Source organism: Wyeomyia smithii, chromosome 1 (assembly GCF_029784165.1).
Source record: "Wyeomyia smithii strain HCP4-BCI-WySm-NY-G18 chromosome 1, ASM2978416v1, whole genome shotgun sequence".
NCBI classification, from domain to species: Eukaryota; Metazoa; Arthropoda; class Insecta; order Diptera; family Culicidae; genus Wyeomyia; species Wyeomyia smithii.
Window position 1 is genome coordinate 2,369,585 of NC_073694.1, and position 24,074 is coordinate 2,393,658.

The 24,074-nt window shown below is 40.2% G+C and overlaps 1 protein-coding gene across 1 annotated transcript in view; it reads left to right on the plus strand.

Annotated features, from left to right (window-relative positions):
• LOC129731539 (death-associated protein kinase related) overlaps positions 1-24,074 on the plus strand; it is a 223,573-nt gene that overhangs the window by 2,294 nt on the left and 197,205 nt on the right. The window lies entirely within an intron of this gene.

The window sequence follows — 24,074 nt, forward strand, 5'->3', positions numbered from 1 at the left end:
TTTTGTTTGGCTTTCAGAGCGACCCTTCCTAAAATGGGACTGTTTTGAAAATCCACTTATTTCAAAATATACAATTTTTATGCTTGTAACTTTTGAGCCATTTAGCCGATTTCAAATTTTTTATCGTCAGATTAAATTTTTCCGCCATACTTACCATACGTCTGAGATCATACAGTGAAAATGAACCGGAAAAAAACAGGCATTTCAATACCAAATCAGGAAATTTGTTATGTTAAATTCTAACATTTTTTTTTCGTTTACTACATGCTTGGGATCTGTTGTATTAGTTCAACGTGCTGTATATTTTCTGCCATCTCACAAACACTGGATTATTCCAAGAACCTTCCAGTTGATCTCGAGGTAAGATGCTGGAGTAGCAAGCTAGTCGCGTATGATTAAACCTCGGCTGGGAGAGGCGATTGTAAAAGATTCAATAGGATCCTAGCGCTAGTCCCGCAATTGTCCTGAACACTAACGGTGGGCTGCGAAGTCTGTATATAATACTCAAAAGGTCAACCTCTTAAACGGCGAAATGTAGCTGGGCTTTGATTTTCTTCTCTAATATGTCTTCTTTCTCATTTGCACTGATCAGCGCTTCAATAAAGAGTGCCGATCAACCGTTAAAACAATTACAACTTTACAGGGCTAACGTCCGATGACATTTATGTCTGAGTATGTTTAAAGTTTTGTCCACAACCATTTATAATTACGACGTGAAAATATTCTTTAAAAAAGGTTTGAAACTTAGGTTACATTTTTTAGCTTGTTATCTTCATGGGCCTCTCTAGTTTCTGTTAGCGACTTAGGCCTCTGCCAGGCTGAACGTCAACGCGAGCGATCGGGCGAGATTCTTGCAGAACTATATAAACAGCCGTAAGTAGAGCTGTTCATTAAACTACGTCGATCCGCTAATCAACGTGTCGTTAGTCAAAGCCCTAGGTGAAGTCGCCTTTCCTGACGTCAGTGTTTAACACAACAGTGACAGAACTAGACCGACGGGAAAGTAAGCGAAGAAAATCGTATCTAAGCTTAAAATCGTTTAAGAAAATAATAAAGCTTGAATTAAAATTATAACTTTACCTGTTTGAATACTTCTTTGAAATCAAGGAGACATTTTTTGTAAAAAAAAATATGCGAAACATACTCGCGAAAAATACACCAGGAAACCTAAAACATAATTATAGTAACGGTATCAAATAAGTCCTAAGATTACCAAGGAAATCTCAACCTTAGCTTGAAACGATTTGAAAATCACATCAAAATTCAACTCATTCTGACATCCGGAAAGCAAGATCAGAAAACACGAAACAAGTTTTTAGCGCTGGAATATCTGCAAATGGGTAAAAATTAGGCTGTGACATGACAGATACAGATAAGGCAAAAACTAGCTCTGTTCGAGGAAAAAATGATTCAAAATTAAATCAATTTAAAATTCTTCAGGTTGGCGAGAGGCAAATGAAGTTATAAATGGAGAAAATAAAAATTTAACTAAAAAATGTTGAATTTCAGTTCTCCGAGAAATAAAAAAAGGAATCCTGAGAAGATTCTAAATTGAAAAAAATCCACAATTATATTTCAAATATAATTTCAAATTAGTGGCAATATTTTTTTATTTCCATATCTCATTTTTAAACAATTACTTCTATTTAGCTTGAAAATTATTAATATCATTTCTCAAGGCTTGATATGAAATAAAATAATTTCAAAAAGTGCGGCTTCCGGAGCTCAGCAGTAGCCAAAAGGATTCTGAATTAAATTCATAATTTGTGAGAAAATGTTCTGGAGGCATGAGAACAGTAACAAACTCTACAAAATGCCGAAAAATTAAAATAAACTAATACAGTAGGTTATCGTTTTTGGCAACAAAATTTTAAATTTCAGTTGCCAAAACTGGAACCGTGCCAAAAAAGGAAACCTTTTTTGTCATCAATAAATTCAATTTGAGACTTCAAAATTATTATGAAAATTATTTATTTATATGATTAAATGGGTTTTTAACAAAATTCGTCTTATATGACGTACTGTAATAACAAATTTCAAATTTGTCGTCGCTTTTATTCTCTCGCAGCGCTTGAACAAAAGTGTCTGTCACGTCAAACTCTCTGTTCCAGTTGAAAGCAAATGAGTGTAAAAGACGGCTGGTTTTTAATTGACAGACCTGTTATATACGACAGTGCGTTGTTTACAGTTGGAGTCAAATACACGTTGAATTTAAGTTACCCATAAATAAGAAAAATTTCACCCAAATTTCAAAAAGATGCACGATTTTTTATTGAGTAAAATTTTTACCCATTTGATGAGTAACAGCTACCAATTAGTCGTTTGATAAATTTTTAATTGATTTTCAAAATTTGAATTTTGCGCTTTGTGAAATATCACTCTAGGGGAACTGCATTTAATCACGCTTGCTTTATTTGAAATAAATTATGAAAAACATACTTTGCATGTGTTAACCGGGAAAACTGGGAATTGGAAATTGGAAAACTGCTGGCCACACTACCAGAAACTGTACACCCAGATGCTGACGAATCCTCATTGTCTCATCATGGATGATGAGACTCACGTCAAAGCGGACTTCCGGCAGCTTACGGGGCTACTGTTCTTCTCTGCCCAGTTTGATGTTCCAGTGAAAGTAAGGAAGCAGAAACTTTCTAAGTTTGCCAAAAAATACCCGATTTGGCAAGCGTTCTGCTCATGTGGCAAATGGAGTGCACCGTTACGTGTCTACGTGTACCTCAAGGAGTGTTTCTACATAAACGTCTGCTCCCTCTGTTGTTCGTGCAACTATTGGAATTGTGTCCTGAAGTGGTTACAAACCAGCGGGGTCGCCAAATTAGGGTCTATCAAAAAAATTAACGTAAGCATTCCAAGGATGTCAAATCTGAGGAGGACATGAAGAACAAGTTGGTTTCCGTACTGGAAAAGCTGCAGCCAGATGTACGCGGTGTTGAAGTTTAATGAAAGAAATATGCCAAAAACTTATGAATGGGTTATATTTGACTGTCTGAAAATTTGAAAATGATCCGTCAACTGGGTAATTTTTTACAGCGGCTTTTTCTTTGGTGCATTTGATTCAGATACCCTTCAAGTCTGTATACAAGTTTTGTAGCAATCGCACAATTTGCAAAATAAAATCGTACTGCCGTTAGTCTATTGTAGACTTCATCAAAAACATTTTGATTTAAATAAAAAAATCATTGATTTTCGGATAGATCAAGCAACAAATATTGAAACACAATGGCAGCCTTCAATTTATGCCAAAAGCAAAACGAATTCGGACTAGAAGTAGAGTAAAATTTTTTTCGCTACATCCCATGGCAAAGGTCCATGTGATGCTCTGGAAGAAGTTTCGAAAAGGAACGCAGCTCAAGCTTGAAAAGAGCTTGGAAATTCAAACCCAGAATCGAAGATTCCTTATGATTATTTTTTTATAGAAATATTAGCTTTGAATAGTTCTTTTTTGGGTTTAAGGAATAAATGCAGCAATGAAGATAGAAAATTCACCTAACTGAAAAGTATGACAATAGAAACTATAGAAAATATAGTTCAGTAGGTGGGACTTAAACCCATAGTTTCTATACTCCAGTCAGATGCGTTTCCGTTACACCACCGCAGAATGTTGGAAACGTAATTCGTATATCTAGTTTCGTAGAGCTTACCCAATTCTCGAACTTCATAAAATTACTCAGTAGAAATTATTCGACAATTGACAGATTATTTGATAGCTACCTATTGTTTCATACCCTCAGTGGAAGTTGGAATGAGTTATGTGTGAGAGATAGAATCGTGTCAGTGCGTTGCCATCAGCGGCAATATTTACGTGCCCGTCCTAAATTTTGTTACTTTTTTTTTGATTAACAAAAAAATCAAAATAGCATAACTTTTCTTAGAGTGGAAAAAAGAAAAATAAGTTAGATAGAATATCAGGTAAAATTTACATAAAAGACATTACATTATGGTCTCTTATTGGTTCCTTTCTGACCTCTTTCTAGCCATTTTCTTGCATACCCCCATTTTTAGATTTTCAGGAGGTATACGATTCAGTGAAAAGAAACGAGCTGTAGTAGATAATGCTGGAAGACGGTTTCCCGACGAAACTAATTAAGTTGATTCGTATGACGCTGGAGGGATCGAAATCATGCGTTCGGATAGCTAACGAGACATCAGCCGCGTTCGTAACGTCAGATGGATTGAAATAGGGGGATGCGCTCCCTAACTTATTGCTCAACATCGCCCTTCAAACGTGCAAAGAAACGGTACGATCATCACGAAATTTCACATGCTTCTTGGTTCCGCAGAATCAATATCATCAATATCGACCTTAGAGGAGGCCTTCATGCCTTTTAAGAGAGAAGCAGCGAGATTAGGACTTGTCATTAACTCTGCCAAAACAAACGGATTTGTTTATCTGCTGCAACCACTGCGAACAGGGCCTTCTACGGACAACGTAACCAGCTAAGGTCCCGTAGTTTGCAAACTCGCACAAAACTAGCGCTGTATAGGAAGCTGATACTCCCGGTGGTCCTTTACGGACATGTTGAGATGTGTACAGCGGGGAAGGCTTCGGTGGGCTGGGCATGTAGCCAGAATGGCTGACTAGAGAGCCGTCAAAACTATCTTCAGTAGAGAACCAGGAGAAGGCCGTCGACTCCGTGGAAGGCCTCGTACGCGGTGGAGGCTCCTGTTTTCGAGGCATTCCGTCGATTTTTTTGGGCCCCCAAAATCTCAGAAAGTGTAACCTTAAGGGCTTTTCAATAAAGAGCAACCGATGCACAGAGGAGTACCTAGAACAAAAAGCTGGCCAAAATAAGAAAAAAGTTTTTTCTCGCTTTTTGGTGCCGCTATATTTTTTTTTTGCAGCCTAAATAAATGCTTCACAAAATTCCATCACTCGATGAACGTTCATAGGTACTGTCATATGCTGGGAGCGCTGTAAACATTGACCAATTTTCAAGCATTTTTTTTGGGAATCGAACCATTTATAGTACTAAGTTGTGCCAGGCTTCAGAAAAATGACAATTGATCAATATTTTGCAGCAAATGAGTTCTTTATGTTCAATGCTAATAAACCGGTTGATAGAAATTCCGAGAATAAAAATTAAAGCTACTCTTGAGAAGTTTTCGAAATTAGTGATTTTTATGTAGTTTCGAGTGTTTTCAATATCAAAAAAGTTATCAAATCTCGCGGAATCCGATCATATAATCATCGGGGGAATGGAGGTTCATAAAATCACGAACACATCCCCGCAAATATCTCATCCGGTAACGTCCGGATTGACATTTGCGACCCGTTTGAAAAATGTTGTTTATGACGAATTTTGACGTCAAGAGTTCACGCGTACACGGGAAATTAAAAAAAAAAACCTGATGGGTGCCTGCCTCACGCTTGAAACAATGTTTCAGCTAAACAAAGATGAAATGAGATTAGTTTAGTGAATGAATTTCAACCTAAAAATAACTTGATGCACAGAATCAATAATCCGGGTAAATAACACTCCGCACAAAAGGCTTTTTCCAACCAACCTACGCGTCACATAATCTGTGAGCATCAAATTGATAATTCTAAATGAAGATATTTTGCTACATCTTTTTTCTGGTAAATTCTTTGATTTGTTCTGCTGCCCGTTTGGCGAATACAAATCATACGATCCTATTACTTCATATGCTCACTAACATTAATGAAGACACATAGGCTATGTAAATGTAAACATTAAGTTGTGTGTGTGTGATATTTAGAGTTACTCTTCGATACAATACTCGAACCATAAACTTCCACTTCTCACTTAAATATTTTCCAAAATATTGCTAAATCGCAGCGAAAATAATTTTGGCCAGGTTTTCACTCGAGTTACTCCTCTGTGCGATGATGAGTATGATCGGAGTAGAAAAAAATCGAATTGGCTGTTTATTTTTATTTTCTTGTTTGATGATCTCATTCCGTTTTGCTTGCATCGTTTGTCAAATTTGTGTCTGGTTTTTTGATATTGTCAAACAATGTATTGTTGATGTGTTAACTAATTTCATCATTATTTTCATGAATTTCTATAACTCCTTTGACGAACAATTTTTTTGTCATGTGTCATTTTCGTCGCCTCGATTTTAGTTTTTTTTTTCAGATGTTTTGATGATTTATCATTGATTGTCACGAAACTAAGCATTTTTACTTTCCATTAACCGATTCTCAAGTAGACATCAAAAAGGTAGAGGCACTGATTCCATTTTTTGTAATTTGTAACATCCTTCTGTAATTTTTTTTTTTCAAATCAATTGTTTTTTGAATTGTCAACATTTTCAAGCCTAAATCTAACAAAATGCAGGTATACAATACAAAAAGTTTGTCCATTTTAATGTCATCTAGTCTCTGTAAAGTTCAACGCCCTTGGATTGTCCACAAGCCAGTGACCGAATGCAAATCATTTTCCTTCTTTTACCTGTGGCTAACAGATCGTCGCTTGCGCTAATTGGCACAAAAAGGGTGCACACAGCAAGTCCTCTTCCATGGTCGAACCAACTCAGACCGAGTGAAGGACGATGTTGGCGGCTTTGCGTGTGCGCGGAACGTTCCCCGCCTAAGGGCTAGAATTAGACGAAAAACTCGTTCCGCTGCATCCATCGATCAGCAAGCGTATAATTTTTAATCAATAACCAATGCACGACAATTTCTCCTTCGTTGCACCATCAAAATGCATCCCCTTCTTCATCTGCTCTGTAGAGATGGTCGGGTTTCGGGTTTTCAAACCCGAAACCCGAGCCCGACCCGTACCTGACGGGTTTTTGAAAATTTCTGAAAGTGTCGGGTACGGGTCGGGTTCGGGTTTTGTGAAAAAAATATTTTCGGGTTCGGGTCGGGTTCGGGTTTGAAAATGTCGGGTTCAAGTCGGGTTTGGGTATAAAAACCCGAAACCCGACTATAAAATCTATGAAATCTCGGGTTCGGGTCGGGTTCGGGTTTGAACGAAAAAAAAAGTTTCGGGTTCGGGTCGGGCTCGGGTTTCGACCGAAAAAAAAATTCGGGTTCGGGTCGGGTACGGGTTTGAAAAACATCAAACCCGACCATCTCTACTGCTCTGCTCTGCTCTGGGTCCAAACCCGTCAGTGTCGATCATCACAAGTGCCAGTCGTGATTTGCCCCCCCCTCTTTCTCTTGCCGCCCCCTACTGCAGTAAAAAAATCATATTATCAACCCATCCGAACCAGAATCTATCGGTCCTCACCTGGAGCCCGGAGACTGGCCTTGACGGCACCGTCGTCGACCCATCAACTGATGACTAATAATCATTGTGAAACGTTGTCATTAAATCGGTTGCATGTGAGTGTGTACAGTCAAACGTAACATGAGTCGTCGCGGTTGTCGGAAAAGTCCAAGATCAGACGGTCGTCGGTTGCAGTGCGAACACATCACAAATAGAATCACGCGACAGAGTACCCTTCCTAGGCCCCCCTTCCCCAACCTTTTCTCGGTATGGCATTTGAATAGGAAACAATGTGACTCTGGAACGTTTGGTGATTTAGCATTTTCCACCGAGGCGCATTATGCAATAATTTGTACAGAGCACCAACAGCTGATTGCGTACTTTAGCTGAGATCATCATCCAGCAAGCGGAGTACATGGTTGCCATTCATAGACGATTCGGCGGGGCGCCATCTTGGAACCGTTTCGGTTGGGCAAATAATCCAAGGCAAGGAATCGATGGAAAAACTGCTTTTGTTTTTGTTTCGCGTCCCGTTTCGCACCAACCATCATTCAGAAGTGGAAGCAGATGGTATAAGCGCGACTGGCTGGTGGCAGCTCCCTAAGAAGATTATAACGCTGTTGTGCTAGTTTTGAGCGTTCGTTTCGTTCTTGCTTTTTTTTTGCTTTTCGCTTAGTCTGCAACTGAACTAAACAAGGATATCATGTTCAGCGGAATCGGGTTGTAGTTGTTTGAAATGAACCAGATCGGAGCTATAAATTAGTGAGCAACTGCTACAATGTTGGTTTTGAGAATCGCCAATATATTTGGAGTAATTGTTGGTTTTGCGAGAGCCGGCAGCTGCAGACTGCAGCTCATATTTAATTTTAAGGTAGAAAAAGTTGGAATAAAAAACCAGTCTCGCCAAAAAGGGAGTTTCCCATTCTTTGTGTAGATTTTTTATCAGATTCAAAATTGTACTGTCTGGGGCTGTGGCTTCATTACTCATCTCGCTACAAAAGCTGTGTGGAGCTCGGACAAAATAATATTCTGCAGGAATTTTGTAAGACCATGAACTAACATAGGGCGTCTGTTTAGGTTCCCTACTTACATCAGGTTTGCTTCTATCTTCTTCCTTGAAGATTCATCGGGTTTGAATCTGATTTTTTTTTTTCAAAATTCTTTAACCATAGCTAAAGCCTTTAATGAAATATCTTTCCCATCGAAGAACAATCGGAATTTATGGCTTTAATTAATCAGAATACCACAACTGCAGGTAAAAAGCAAACTAGGCCAGGGCAGTCTTATCTAAATCGACCCGAAGGTCCTTCCAAGAAGACGAAAAACAAGTGTCCCATTTTCATTCACAAATTCCAGCATCACAATCTAATACCGGCTGATCTTCTTCACTCTGTTGGTGGGACATTTCGATCACAGGAAAAAGCCCACACAATTCGGTCTTTATCCGGTCCCAACCGGCTTATCTTACAAGAGAGGAGACAGCCGAAAAAAAAACACAATATCTAATAACGACGATCATCTTCATAATCGTTTTGGCTGCTGCTGCTGCTCGCAGCCGTCTCATCATGAACCAACGAAACCGTTGGCGGAACACAATTGTCGATGCTGTGCGATTCATTTCACGGTCGAAGCGAACGATATCACCAACACACATATGTAGGAGATGCGTGTGGCGGTTTGACCGTTGGTTGATCGGAGGAAAAAAATTTGGTAACCGTTGACGGATTCGAAAATTTGTGACTGTTGTTCTCAACGGTCGAGTTATTACATCATCACCGGTGGAATTCTAAACCGCGCCTGTTTGAAGTAACGAACTTTCGTGTGACTGTGGGGTCCAAACAAAACAACATTTCGTGTTTGAACGTTTTTTTTTATTGGTTTCTGGGAAACAGCAACGGGGAGCAGCCGAAGAAGCAGTGGGGGAAGGTCGTTGAGAATGTTGAATGACCTTGGTCGGTAAGAACACCCGAAAAAAAGAACTCAAACTCGATCTTCTCCACGTTGCTTTCGCGTTTTTTTTACTTCCCTCTGTACTTTTGCTTGGTCTTTGTGTTCGTGGTATCCAGTCCAGTTCAGTCGATAAAATGTTTTTTTTTTACTTACCATCATACCACGGAAAAAGAAATGGCAGAACTAATCCCCCGTGGCTGCTGTTATTACTCCCTTTCTTTGCTTCCTCTTTCCACCCTGGAATCAAAACTTCTTCGCCGTTCTATCCCGCAAATTGCGCTTGCCACCGCTCGGTTGATCGACCTTGGAGCTGTGAAGCTCTCTTTCTTCGGCGGGATTCGAACATGTTTGCACACTTCTGCTGGTCCTCTTGCTGTAGGTACGTACATACATTCGAGCGAAAGATGGAAAGTCCAAAAGGCGAACGACCTTGACGATCGTGATTAACCGGCGTCCAGCGTCCGTAGAAGTCGGGAGCAGCACTCCAGCAGGAACCGCACGACGGGATTGAACAGGTTGAAATATTACCGTGCCCCTTTCTTCATGTACACATTTTTTGCGCGACGAAGGCGGATTAACTGTTCTTTTCGATTAATGGGGATTTTTTTATCCGCAGCCGGTATAATTTTCATCACTGTCGCCACAGTTCTTGTCGTCCTCTTGGGGGTGCCAACCGGAGGAAGGTTGCTTGTAGAAGGTACTTTTATTCAGATGAAAATTGGACAACTTGGAGCATGTTAACTAACGCACTTTTATTTAAAATTAAAAGTTTAAAAATATCAACAGTAGTGAAGTCATTCAGTTCCTCGTCAAGGTAGAATAAATGCTTCAACTTGTCTTCAATTTTTGCTAAGGAGGGATAACTTGTGGTCTAATAAACTCACTCACAATGACGATCGAAGGCTCAAACGCGGTGTATTTATTTTACCAATGACTTGCGGGCTTTATTCAGGTACTTTTATGCTGAAAATTGATAAGAGAAATATTATAACATAAAGCAATCAAATTATACACTGAAAAACGTTGGTGAATGTAACTAGAAGTGTTCAAATTAGAAAGAAGAAAATCGAGTAAGATTCGGTTAAATCGAAAGAATTGATCGATTTTTATCGAAAAAAAAACAGTCTTTTCATCAGTTGGTGGTGGTTTTCTTTCTTTTTGAGGTAAAAAAGAACGACACAGAGAAATAATTTATGGATTTATTAAAAGGTAAGTTTGAACAAAAGAATAAGAATGCTGGTATAAAAAACTTATCTTTAAATAAATGCAAAACATTATTTTCTGTGTCGCCCCTGAAAAAAAAAAAAAATATGCAAAAAAGCTCATGACTGAAGCGAACTAGTTAAACTCGGAGGAAATATTGTCAGGAAAGACTTATTTTTTTCAATGAAGGTCGATAGATTCATTTCATAGCTCACCAAATTTACCCTTAATTTCGTGTTGGTATTCAGGAGATGCGAGTGGCCAAGCGAAGATCATGGTAACCAACCCGTGGTGGAACCTCGGTTGTATACTGACGGAAAGAGGGAGGTGGGTCGACCTCCTCGGAAAAAAGCCTAGCTTTTCTAAGCGTCTGTTTCCCAGGCTAGGGTCGGCTCATATCAGCGTCTGACCCGGAGCGGATGGCCACGAGTGGAATTTCGGTACCTGTAACTGCAAGCTGCTAAATTTTGTGGGCAGAGACAGGGTGCTGTTTGAGCTGCTAGAACTCCGCAAATTCGGCATCGTGACTCTGCAGGAGATCTGAAAGGCGATCAACGAGAGGTTGTGTCTGTTGGGGATTAAAGGCAACATACGACGGCTGCTCGTCACGAGACATCAAGATCGTCATCGGGGATATGAACGCCCAGGTTGGCAAGGAAGTGATGTATAGACCGATGATAGGGCCTTACAGCCTACACACCGACCCGAACGACAACGGCCAACGATGCATTAATTTCGCAGCTTCCCGAGGCCTAATGATTAAAAGCACCTTCTTTCCACGCAAAGATATCCACAAAGCCACCTGGAGATCACCTGACCACCGAACAACAAACCAAATTGACCACGTTCTCATTGATGGCCGATTTTTCTCAAACATTACAAACATACGCTCCCTCCGGGGTGCGGACTCAGAACCCCCCCCCCCTCCTAGTAGCAGTACACTCGACGAGGCACTACCTTCCACGGAAGAATTATGTACTTCGACTCTCGACGATGGGTGGGGGAAGTTACGCTCGGCCATTGAAAAGGCTTCAACCGCGGCACTAGGTGTGGTAACATCGAGCCGACAAAATGGCTGGTTTGACGGGGAATGCGAGCAATCGATGGAGAGGACGAAAAGAGCTTGGAAAAACTATCTGAGCATGGCCACAAGAGAGAACGTGGCCAAATACTGACGAGCTCGAAATGAGTCAACCACGATTGTGAGGAGGGAGAAGTGCCAGCAGGAGAACAGAGATCGTGGAGAGCTGGAGCAACTGCTTCGGGCTAACGATACGCGCTTTTGAGAAGGTGAACCAATCTCGCAAAGGCTACACACCGAGTCCAGATATGTGTAGGGACGTGGAGGGAAACCTGATCACAAGCGAGCGAGGTGGTTGAAAGGTTGAAGCAGTTCTTCGATGAGCACCTCAAACAAACGGGAAATTGGGTCACTCAAGAACAACAGAGCCGCCGGCAAGGACAGGCTACCGGCAGAGCTCTATAAACATGGAAAAGGCTCTAGGCACTCCATTGGGTAATCTGTAGGATTTGGGGGGAAGAAAGACTACCGGAGGAATGGATGGAAGGAGTTGTATGCCCCATTTATAAAAAGGGCGATCGGCTACAATGCAGCAACCACCGCGACATAACGCTGATCAACGCTGCCTACAATGTTCTCTCTCAGATTCTACTCCACACAAGCACGCGCTACTACGAATCAAAGTTTCACTCACCGGCAGATCCTTCAGAAATGCCGGGAGTACATCGTGCCCACAGATAATGTTTTCGTGGACTCCAACGCAGCGTATGATACAGTCGATCGAGACTACCTATGGTAAATAATGCATGACTACAGTTTTCCGGATAAACTGACACGACTTATCAAGACTACCTTGAACCGAGTGATGTGTTACGTGTACGTGTCGGGGACACTCGAATCCCTTCGAAGCGCGCAGAGGGTTAAGACAAGGACATGGATTATCTTGCACGATGTAAACATTGCCCTTGAAGGGGTAACCCGACGAACGGGCATCGAAACGAGAGATACGATTTCCAGCAAAGATAGTTAACACAAAAGGCCTCGCAGACGACCTGGACATTATTATGAGAAAGGCAAACTAAGCCAGACTAAAAGTGGAAGCTTGATGAGTTGAACTAGTAATTAATGCGTCGAAAACCAAGTATATGGAAGGAAGAGCCTCGAAAGAAACCAACATTCGCCTCCCACGGACGGTGATCATGGACGGCGACGAACTCGAAGTGGTAGAGGAGTTCGTATAGTTGGGATCTCTGGTAACCGCCGACAATAACACAAGTAAGGAGGTCCAAGACCCGTAGTTCTTCATGGACTAGAAAACGTGACCGTCGCGGTTAATATTTGGTGGAGTACAAACCGAAAGCGGAGAGTGGCGTAGGCTTATGAAGCAACGAACTGCAAGCACTACTTGGAAAGATTCCCATCGTGCACCTGATGAAAGTCGAGAGGCTACGATGAGCCGGGCATGTCGCGAGGATGCCGGACGACAGTGCGGAAATATCGGTTCTCTTCAAGGACCCCACAGGAAATGCTGACAGTCAGATCGAAGGGCTCACGGCACTTTGAACCCTTGCTACGGAAGAATTAGTCGAAGTAAATTTAAAGCAGGTATTAGACGAAGCAAATATTTGCTATTTTTCAATACGGATTTTATTTTGTGCAAATAAAAATCGTACCAAAAATAGCAGATATTTGCGTCGTCTAATACCTGCTTAAGTATTTTTTGGTAATTTAGAAGCGTTTGTTTGTATCTCTGAACTCAATTCTAGTTTTCCGTTCTAAACTGAATTTACCTTTGGAAGACGTTTCTTCTCATCCTGAACTCGGTTTAGGATCATTTCATTTGCCTGTTGTGTTGTCTCCTGGTAACAGCAATAGTACGGGAGACTAAATTTGGCTGCTCTGCCCTTTTTCGTAGCCCGCTTGGGTCCTCGATACCATTTTAATGACGAGTTTGTTGAACAGTTGACGGGAAACTAATGCACTTCGCGCGCATCGTTCGTCTCCATGCTTAAAAAACAACGTTCAGCGCAGCTCAACCTTTTTTTACTTTCTTCCATGATACCGTGTGCGTGGCCCCTCCTACTTGTCGCGTTAGTCCTCTTCGTGGGTATTTAAGACAATCGTATGGGTTTATTTCATCACATTATCACTCATTTGTCCAGTGACTTCCGGGCGACTCAAGTGTATATTTTAATATCGGTTCAAGTTTTCATGTATTCTTCGTGTTACTCGTGATAACGTTCCCACCCATAGGTGGTAAACGTAGAGACGCACAGCCATTCCCAAGGCTACTAACGCCACGGCAAGTAGGGTAAGTAGGGTGATCCCATAATTCGCCCTGACCTCATAATTCGCCCACCCACCAATCAACAAATTGTTTATGGGGTTTGTTATTGAATTATGCCAAATAATAATTTATTTTCAATCTCAGCTGTTTTTTTTATGTTTCAATACGGTTCTAAGAGTTGACACCACACGCAAAAGTTGGAGTGTGCGTAACCAGCTCATTTATGAGCGAAATTAGCGCATTTACTGAACAAAATTGGAACCAGTACAACGCATGTGCGTTGGGCATAACGCATTTGATGCTCTAGCGTATTTTGAATGTATTGCGCAGCTCCAAACCACTACATTTATGAAGCATCAGCCGATGTTACGAAGGTTGCATCGTTATAACAGTGCAACCAGCAATCAATACTGATAAGTTGGGTACTGACTCCATTGAAGAAATTATTGTCTGATCGATTCACTTTCATGAATCAAGTCATTTGAAAACATCATTCAATCATTAACACTAAACAAAAACATGAGATTAGTCCAAAACATTTTGCATTTAATTATGACTCTGGTTTCATTCACATGCATTCGGTTCTGCGTTACAGCTATTGGCTGTTTCGGTTGCTGACGATTTTTAGGGATGCACGAGCCGTTGATACGCACCGGCTCGCGAAAGTAAAGAACAGTTTTTTGAGCGCCTCGAAACTGATCGTTCGCCCGAAGCCGAAGTTTACCGAGGCATTACGATTTTTGTGTATATGATTCATTATCTGATTTTGATCTTTGTCAATGTATTCCTTGTACAACTTTTGTGTTATGCGTATCACGCATTGGTTGTGCGAAGTCATAGCAAACTCTGTGCGAATTGAAAGGACACATTGGATTATTAAAGCTTGAACTTTTGCGTGTATATTGCGAACAATAAAAATAATTGGTGGCCGAATTTTGGGTACTCGGATAAAGTGGGCGAATTATGGGGTCGTTACCCTACCCGTAAATTATGCAGGTTGGTACAGGAGTACCTATCGATCAGATGGATAATTAATTTGATTTTGGTAAATTTGTTGACTGCTGCGTCTTTTTAGATGGCTTTTAAACGTTTTTCATGAATATTTTACTAAATAATTGGGATCATTTCTTTTCCGTGCCTGATTTTATCCTCGGTAGCTGTTTTAATTGGTCTAGTTTGAAGTGTTTTACGACGTTTTCTAACGCAATTTGATACTGCTTCTTATTTTGACCAATTCTTTGACCAATTTCTAATTTCAAACTGATTTTTTTTTTCAATTTTTGAGGTTTCTGAGTCTAATCCAAAATTGATAGTTTTCTCGTTTTTTAATTTTTAATTTCTTTTGGTACACCACATTTTTAGGACGAATTACGTCACTCCGGAGCAAAATTTGGAAGAGTTTTTTTAAACCTAATATTATTTTTAATCCTAATATTAGTCCCGTCGGGATGCGGTATATTTTTCCAAATTGTATCATATTTCCAGTTCGCTTATTTTTCGCTCTCTCAACTTCACATACTGTCTGCTTATTGAACTAATAAGAGACTCAGAAGTGTTTTTGAACGATTCTGAGCTAAATTTGGTACCTCTTATTCATCATTTCTGGCACTCGAAAAATGTTTTTGGCGATTTATTTTTTCATTGCCTTTCTGCCGCCAGGTTTTTCTCTGCCTTTTTTGCGGTCCAGTTTAGAGTTCATTTCTGTTGTTTCCAGCCTCCACGCAGGACCATTTCCGGCCTGTAGAAGCGTACAACATTTGTTCTAGTTTCTATTTATTTACTCCAGGTGTATAATTTTTCGGTGAAATAAAATACATAATTTTGATTCACTTTTTTCAATTTACGTTCCTAGACATTTTGCATTATTTGCTTTATTTAATTTTATTTTTTAGTTTTTTTTGTATTCTGAATCAAATTTGGAGGTGTTCTCATTTCATTTTTCTTTTTTCAATATTTAGACTGAGTTTAAAAACATTCATCTTCCAGATGGTCTCGAGGTACGATGCTAGCCTAACAAGCCAGTCGTCGTAGGTTCGAGTCTCGGCTCGGGAGAGACTATTGGTGTCAGTAGGATCGTAGCGCTAGCCCCGCAATTGACCTGTACACTGAATAGTCGGCTGCGGAGTCTGTGTATATAAATAAACAGAAGGTCGAGTTCCGAATTGGAATGTAACTAGCACCAAGGCTTTGCTTCTTTTAAAACAACTTGCCAAAGAAAACGCATAAAAAGGAAACAGTGCTTTCAAAAGCTTTTCTACCAGTTTCGACTATAAAATGGAATGAAATTTTGAATTTTGTGAGGCCGAATCAAGATTAGTTTTACCGACAATTTTGAGCTGAGCTGAGAATCATTTTTGAATTGATGGGATGATTTTTTAAAAACAGTAGCCTACTTCGGTGATTTTAGGCCTAATAATAAATCATTTATTATTTTGGTTTTTTCTTGCTTATAATAGCGGTTTGAAGTTGAGTTACTTCTTTTTTCGCAATTTCGAGTCTAAATTGGGAATAATTTAAAAGGCCAAGCGATTGGCTCTAATTTAGAAACTTCTATTAGTTTTTCTGATTTTTTCGGCAATTTTATGCATTTGGAAGTAATTTTTGTTATTATTTACGCTATTGACCTTTAGAAAGCATTTGAAATGGCAGAAAAATGAACAGAAAACTCGCTCACGATATCATTACCATCTATGCCCAGTCAGTTTTCTAAATAGATGGGACAGCATAAATATCCTGGTTTTGATGATAATTGTATCTATTTTTCAAACACAAAAAAAATATTTTAGCTAAATTATCATTTTTTTTTCTCTGAAGCAAATATTAGGTACCCGGGTAAAAATGCTTAAACAGTTATGTTTTATTTTTTATCTACCCACTTTCACTTTCTGTTTCTCCCAAAAATAACGTTTCAAATTTTGAATTAGGAAGCTGCGTAGCCAATAAGATTATGAGGACCTAAACATGGGTTTATTCTCAGGCTCCCCAGTTGCCATTCCTTTACGCTGATTTTTATAATGCCTCGATGTGATAAGCATGTCACTTCTCAATAGCTATTAATAAAAGTGCGGTGAGCTGATACCCGGACATATCTCACAATAAATCAACGATTCTGGATGCAGTGGTTAAAAAAATCATGAATTTAACTTCATTTTAAACTTGTTTGTAGACAACGTTCTTCGTTTCACAATCTGAAACCTGAACGAGATTCCCAACTCAAAGGAAGAAAAATTTTCGGACACTAGTTTTTGGTTTCAAAGTATCATCCCGGTTCGGGAGCCCCAACACTTGAAATATTAATATTGGAGATTTTTCCCAGCTTTCAAGAAGCTTTCTGGTCGCCAACCTGAAGTTGAAAATGATGTCAAATATCAATATTCGGTCTCTGGATGTTATCCAGATTCCAGATTCTGATAATACCTATGTTGCAGGGTAGACATTTGAAAACCCGAAGTCGCCATCTTGGATTTCTGGTTTTAGTTGCGTTGGTTTTCATATACTTTTAGTTGCGTGAAAATATTGTTACTATTCTCATTGCATTCAAAGAAGATGCCGACTGAAGCGCATCGAATGTTAGAAAAGGTTTACGGAAATGCTGCGCCAAGTCAAACAACGTGACGTGATAGATTCTGTCGCTTCAAAGACGGTAATTTCGATTTTCACGAATGTCCGCGTGAAGAAAGGAATTGGAGGACCCATGCAAAACTAGAAAATCTTTCGCATACAATCATCTTGTCTGAGTAATATCCGTGGAATTTTTTTGGGAAAGAAACTATTTTTAAATAGAAACCTTGATAGGATTTGCATTTGAAAGACTAATTAATAAAATGACTCATCTCTCAGTTTTTTATGTCTTATTGTCTCCGATGGCAACCGGTTTGGACGTGTTTCTCACTGGATCGTAGCCGTTCCTTTTAGGCGATCGCTAGCCGCAGGCAAATTCTGAAATAGGAATATCCAACTAACGCCGGATACCGTACCACTTTTGCGTAAATTCAGGTGTTCGTGGAAAGCCACTGAAGGTTGCGGATGCGTCATTCAGCTCCGGCAAAGATAAGCGAGATTGACAGGAAACGCTACCCTATATTCTTCGCCGCTGTGTTCGTTATCATATAATTTTTTGTTAAGCAAACACTAACGCTGATATCACCGGTTTGCAAACAGCTTCAGGGATAATTCGACCCAGACTTAACGTCGGGAAGCGACGCGATAAAAACACGCAGGTCGGATCGGATGGTATTTCCACTTCTCGAACTATTCAGACTTGAATCCTCCTCCCCCGATGCGGATGCATAAGTCCAAGGTGAGAAGGTATAGCCTAGCCGCCAAGTTCACTCGCACATGACTCCGCGTAATTTCGCGCATATTCATCGTCGCGAAAAGTTGGTTGCCCCCACTCGGTACGTACGCACCCTGACGCATGACATTTCGTGATCGTAAAATCGGCTCACATTCATCATCGACGTGCAATGATCCGGCTGCTCTGGCTGTGGCTATGGCTCGGGCTCAGCCGTTCTTAGTTCCGGATTGTCCGGGTGGATGACGTGCAGGAGTGCACTTCTATGCAGCATTAATTGAGTGCCTTTTGTGCGCACGAATATGCACCGCAGCGGCGATAGCGCGCAGCACAGTGCTATGCATTTACTCCGAAAAAGGATTTTACCGTCTGGATCACGTTGTGCAACCTCACCTCCTGCTCCTCCGGCACATTCGAGCATCGCAATGGCAACAACAGAAGCGGCAGCGGCAGCAAATTAATTAAAAATCATAAAGGGAGACACACGAACTTTATTCATCGGCCGCGCGGCACAATCTGGATCCGCTTTGAAAGGGAAATGAAATGACGGAGTGCTCCCAGACAGAGCAGTATCAATTTCATATTAAACACAGCTTGGATTGTCCAACGGCTGCCGGAGAGGAGAAACGGGTTCCAGCCATAATAAGGATATCGAAAAGTGGCGATGCTAATTGCCGTTTTGCATCGTTTTGTACTTAAATGGTAGTCAACAAGACGCGGCGCGACCGCAAGACTTCAATTTCGTATGAATTAGGGAAGTCGAGAAAAAAGTTCGGCAGGGGCAAGTTTTACTGAATCGAGTGCACCGCGAGTAAGCAAGTAAGCGCGCCAGTGAAGGTCGCGTTGTGGAGCACACCGATTCCTTATTGGCGTGATCGATGTGAGACAGGGAATTTTGAAAGTTCGAAACGTTCTTCAAAACTTCCTGGAGAGTACGATTTGATTTCGACAGTAAAAACAAACGAAAAGCGTTCCGGACCGGAACAGGAACGGAGTTAGATCGGATCACACCAAAATAATTATGATGCTCCCAGTATAAAAAAAAACACGTACCACTTCGATCAATCCATCACCAACGTGGTAAAAGTCAACAGTCAACATGTACTTTCAACAAGCAGCAACATGCATGCTCGCAGGAGTCTCGCTTTCGTTCATGTTTGCCCCGATGCGGTTGTACTTCTGTGGGTTTCCAGGCCACATACGTGTAAGAAAACTGACACCGCCGCGGTAGCGGAGCCCAACATCGATGTGTGCCTAGTTTATTTCCCTAACCTCGTTTGGCGATTGTCTCCCATCCGTATGACGGCATCACAATAACTCTTCTCCGATTACGTCCCACGCGACTTCCTAGTCGGTTTTGTCCGTTCGCTTGGGACGGAATTGAAAGTGATCTCTTCCCCCTTCCCGGTTGGTCTACTGCTGCTAACCCAATCGCCAGAAGGGCGCATCTTTGTGTCTAGATCTTCGAATTCCAGCCCCGTCGAACCACCGTTGCAATGTGTCAACCCATTAAGCTGTCATCAGTCACAATGATTTCACATTTTTTTTTGTCTTGAGGACGACGTACGGTGACTGGACTGAACTGGCTGGCAACCGGTCGCGGCAAAAACTTCCCGGTCGACTTTCGTTTTCCGCGACGATGGTTGCGCGATTTTTTGTTCGCATAGTTCCCACACGTACGATCGTGCGATCACTCACTCACTCACGCGGGGATTCATCGCCGTGGCGCCTAGAATTGGTCAAATCTGGACCTTCAATTTGACAACTTTCTCCAGAGCGTCGAGAAAAAAAAAGCAATAAAACAAAACTCGCTTTTACTTTGCCACTATCTCCCACACACGCTGCCCGATGATGGATAGATTCCGAGGCTCGCGCAGCTTCGAGCGTCAAAATCAATTACCCTCTGGCCGATGGAGACCACCACCTTTGCTTCGAAGGGAAGGCTTGCGTGCGCTTTCGAGCACCGATCCATCAAGATTTTGATTTCACTTTTCATTTCGTATGTCCAGAGCTGGAAACTGACTGATTCCACTGCTTCAATTGGGCCAAGGTCGGAAGCAGCGGAAAAGTGTCAGGTCGTGGCATGAAACGCGACTCTCACGAGTCTCGGGATGCGAGGTGTGTGTGTGCGGTGATGTGACGGCTATTATCACCCAAAGAGATGCGATAGAAACGATGCCCAGAGAGAGAGAGAGAGAGAGCCGGTTCATGTCCAGTTGTTGTGACACACATTTACGATGACACTGATGAGACGCGAGTGAGTGGCGAAGTGGAGGTGAATACGTGGATGTCCATCACAGGGACCGGCCACGACCGTTGGACCTTTCGGCCCAGAAGGTTTTTTTGAAGAGGTGATAAACGATGGCCGCTGTTGATTTGGCTCCCACGCACGCTGACTTACGATCGTATCCCTTGAAGCGTTCTCAGTCGCAGTCTTGGTTCGATGTCTGCGGTTCAAACGTTGACGTTGGAGGTTCGCATACCAATGAATCGATGGTGCAAAGCGAAGAATGCGAAATGTCGGATAGGCAGCGGAAAAGAAACTACCCGAATGAGATAAGCAAAAAAAGATGCTGTATTGATACACTTGATGTGATGTGATCATACATTTTTTATTTCTGTGGCTTTGAAGCTTAGCGGTACCAACAAGTAGAAAGTTTGTTGAGAATATTAGCCAACCAATTTAAAAAAAATATTCCTTAAAGAACAAATTCAAGTAAAATGAGTCTTTGAAAAGGGAACGCCATTGGAATAGAATGAAATATGGTAAAAAACGAGTTCTCATAAAATGTTGGCGTTGATCCCAAATTTTGACAGTAACAGTCAAATAAATCCAAATTCGCCATCGAGTGTAGAATTTTTGATATCCTGAGAATTTCATATCGTGGGCTTTCTTTGCTGCTTATGTAAAAAGTTTAAAACAATATATTCGTTTTGAAAATTAAGCCCCAAATTGTTTAAGAAATAAATCACTTAAAATTATTTTAAATATACTAATTTTACCCTGAATTTTTTTAAGATGTCTCAAAAGTATACATTAGATTCTATAACACGTCATAAAAAGACCGGAAAATTCTCTAAAGTGTCTTAAAGGTTGAGCAACTAAAAGGTGTAGAGTTGCGAATGGGGGAGATACTAGTGTCGTTTGATGTCAAAGCACTGTTTCCAAGCGTACCGGTACCAGATGCCATACAAAGCTTTCGTGGACATTTAGAAAGAAGCCGAGCTTCATCCATTCAAATTGAAGCCTACACATCGATAGTGGAGCGATGCATGGACCAAAATTTCTTCACCTTCAGGGGGAAATTTTACCGGCAGGTATTTGGTCTTTGTATGGGCAGCAAATTGTCGCCACTCTTAGCGGAGTTATTTATGAGTGATTTTGAGGGAAAATTGAAAGAGGAAAAATTTTTTCCCCGCGTGTGGAAGCGGTACGTCGATGATGTTTTTGCCATCGTAGAAGAACGTCATTTAGAACAAACACTAGAGCTGCTAAATACTCGACATCCGACGATCAAATTCACCGTAGAACAGGAAGTGGATAAAAAACTTCCCTTCCTAGATTTGATCATATCTAGGAAACCTGACAACTCGCTAAAATTTGGCATCTACCGGAAACCAACATCCACGGACCGGTACATCACTTCGGACTCTAACCATTGTGGAGCCCAAAAACAAGCGGCTTTTCACTCCATGGCCCATCGCCTTGTTAGTGTACCGATGGAGAAAGATGAGTACACGATAGAGAAGGAAAAAATTAAAAAAAAAAAAAAAAAAAAAAAAAATTAAAAAAGCGGCCAAGTTAAACGGATACGACGAAGATTTTGTGGAAAAAATTATCCGCACACACGAACGGAAACAACACAAACGCGAAGTCACCACTCTGCAACCAGAAAAAGAAAATTTAGAGAGGATCAGCATGCCATTCTACGCAAAAGTTACAAACCGGATCAAAAACGCCCTTAAAAGGCACGGCTACCACGTAACTCACAAAAGTGAAAACAGACTACGTGATCTTTTGTGTAACGCGAAAGATAAAATTCCGTCTAATGAGAAGTCTGGAATCTACAAAATTGAATGCCAGGATTGTGCAGCTGTGTACATTGGCCAAACACGGCGCAAGTTCAAAGTTCGTTTAAAAGAGCATAAGAAAGCCGTTGCCAACAAACGAGCCAACGAGTCAAGTGTGGCAAGTCATGCTATCTCCCTCCAACACAATGTCGATTGGGACAACGCGAAAATTTTGAAAAATATTAGGAAATCGTCGCAACTTAATGCATGGGAGTCGTTGCATATCATGATATCGGAACAGCCGCTTATGAACGAGGATGATGCTCCCATACTATCGCCTCTCTTCCACCTCACCAAACTGAAATTGTAACTCTCTCCTACTAATTAGTTGGACATCGCCCCGTAGATGGGTAACAGCTTACCCGAAACCGGTCGGTAAAAAAGGTAAAATTTTTTTACATTGTAAGAACCATAAGTGTTTGTGTCCCGTTTAATATTTATTCGCGAGTTCTTACGTTGCACTAAAATTTAAAATTTAAAGTGTCTTAAAGTTTTCTCAAAAATTTCGAAAAGTATTTTTAAAAAAATGGTCATTTAAAAAATCTCAAGAACACTCAAAACTGTCTCAAAAGTCGTTCAAAAACTATTTCAAAAATGCACCAGCTGAATACATTTTCAAAGTATTCAAAAATAATTCTAAAGGTGCCACTGAAACATTTAAAAAACATCCTTAAAGAATGTCTCAATCATGATTGAAAAAGTCACGAAACATTTCTCTAAGTCTCTTGAAAACATTGAAAGTATTTTGAAAACGACCCAAATTATTCAAATATATCTTGGATTCTATAAAACTGTCCCCAAACGTCGATAAAGTGTTCAAACAAAGTCCCAAGCATGCCTCAAATATTCCTTTTTTTTTTTCAAAACACGCAACGGGTGTACAATAATTCTATTGGTATTGTATTTGTTTTAAAACTGTCCCAAAAATGTCATAAAATATCTCAAGGTTATTCCAAAAACGCCTCAATCATCCCTAAAATGCACTGAAAAGAAAGTGTTCAAAAAAAGATCGAAAATGTCATGAAAATTTCTAAAAAATTTCCAAAATATGTTCTAAAGTATCGCAAATCAATATCAAAAATGTCCTTGAATTGCTCAAAAAATGTTATCAAAATGGCTTGAAAGGATTTAAAATGGGACCTTGCAATCGTTTCGAAAATGTTTCAATCATCTCAAAGATCTGGTAAAAAGATTCTGAAAATCCCCAATACGTTCACAGATTTCATTATTATGTCCTAAAATCTTTCTAAAGTGTTTCAAAAATTCCTTAAATCATTCTAAAATGTACAGAAAATGCTTCAAGGAACATCCCGAAAATATCAGAAAAAATCTAAAACTCATAGAAGTGGCACAAAAATGTCCTTTAAACAACCGAAAAATGTTTCCAAAATAACCAAAGTGTAAATTTCAAAACTCGCATCAATTTCACAATTGAGCTTGCCTAAAATGTTCGCGAAGGTCTATAAAACGTTCCGAAAATGCTATCAAAAATGTTTTTAGGAGTGTCTTACAAGTGCTTTGCAAATATGCGAAAAACAAAAAAAAAATCTTTGCAATTGTCACTAACAGATCTTCAAAAACTCGAAATATGTCCTAAATGTGTTCTAAAAATGGTTCACAAAACATCACAAAAATTTCTCAAAGTGTCCTATGAAATATATTGGGAATGTTTATGAAATATCTTAACAATGACCCAAACATGTTTTAAAAATATAACATATTTAAAGAGTGTGTGTTTCAAACATACCTAAAAATATTTTCGTTTAGTTTAAAAAACGTAACAAAAATGTCCTGCAACATGGCTTAAAAAAGATTAATATATCATTAAACTGTTCAAAAAATGTCATAGAATATTTTGAATTATCTCTTAAAATGTCGCTATCATGCCTTCTAATAAGATTCTAAAAGTGTTCCCAAAACCGATTAGACAGTTCTTGTTAGAGTGTCCTCAAAAACTCAAAAAGCCACAAAGTTAGTCCTAAACGTCTGAAAATTATCCGAAAACGTATTAGAGTATCTGAATTGAAGAACTGTCCCACAAATACCTCTAAGATG